Genomic DNA, 1,433 nt, shown 5'->3' with positions numbered 1-1,433 from the left:
GTATTACGGTGTGTATTTATTTGTATTTTGTACATCATAATTATTACTTTCTACGTTTTGTTTTTTCAGATATTGTATGGTAATTAAAATGCAATCAAATAGACGTGGTTCTGTAAGTCACCCAGACAACTTCTACGATATCTGTGGACAATATACACCTAAGCCATAACGTAGAAACATAACAACAAAGATTGGATTTGCCTACAGGTATTATTTTGTCTGTAAATTAGGAGAGCCAGGGAGGGACTGGGCACCACATATTTTCTGTACACATTGCAATGGAATGTTAACAGATTGGATGAATGATAAAAGGAAAGCTATGCCATTCTCAATCCTCATGGTTTAGGGTGAGCTGAAAAATCACTTCAATGGTTATTATCTTTATTTGAGAAAAATTGCTGGTTTCACAAAGAATAGCAAATATTATGAATCAGCAATAAAATCAGTACCACGCGATGAAGCAAATCCACCACCAGTTCCACCAGCAACGACAATAAACAGCAGTTCATCCTAAGATTCTGCTTGTGATGTAGGAATAGGTAAAGATGGCGTATATGTTCCAGATGCAACTAGTTCCCCACGTTTATTAAATCAATCAGAATTAAATGATGTAGTGAGCGATTTGAAATTACCAAAACTAAAAGGCAGAGTGGCTTGGTTCTAGACTTCAAGAATGGCATTTCTCTCCAGCCAAACATCAAAGTTTTCCCATTTCCACCATTAAAACTTGCAGTTTTTAAAACTTTACTTACAGGCGGAAAACATTTGTTTCTGTCACGATATCAGTGGCTTGATGGAAAGGATTGTCCTTCGCTATAATCTAAAAGAATGGAAACTGTTCATTGACTCTAGTAAAGCTAGCCTTAAAGCTGTATTACTGCACAACAGTAAGGAAAAACCTTTCATACCTGTAGCACATGCCACTGGCCTTAGCAAGACTTACGAAAAATCGGAACTGTTGTTAAGACAAATCAAGTATAAGGACCACATACGGAATATTTGTGGCGATCTTAAAGTTGTATCATTACTTCTTGAGTTACAGTTGGGCTACACAAACCATATGTGTTTTTTTGTGTCTAAGGAACAGCGGAGATGACAAAAGCCACTACAAAAAAACATAATTTCCATCTAGAATAGAAAATGTTGGTAAACACAATGTGAACCATCAAACGCTTATTGACGCTGAGAAAGTACATCTTCCACCACTTCAGATTAAACTTGTCTTTATGAAAAATTTTATGAAGGGTATGTATCATCAAGTTAGTGGTTTCTAATATTTAGAGGATAAATTCAAAGGAACATAGACAGATGCTAGGATAGAAGCTGGGGTTTTCACTGGACAACAGATGTGCAGTGTCACCCACGATTCATCGTTTCCATCTAATCTTAATGAGAATGACCTAGGAGCATTTACATCTTTTGTTCAAGTTGTT

This window comes from Octopus bimaculoides, chromosome 3 (genome assembly GCF_001194135.2).
Source record: "Octopus bimaculoides isolate UCB-OBI-ISO-001 chromosome 3, ASM119413v2, whole genome shotgun sequence".
NCBI classification, from domain to species: Eukaryota; Metazoa; Mollusca; class Cephalopoda; order Octopoda; family Octopodidae; genus Octopus; species Octopus bimaculoides.
The sequence above is the reverse complement of the archived record's forward strand: the minus strand, read 5'-3'. Positions refer to the sequence as shown.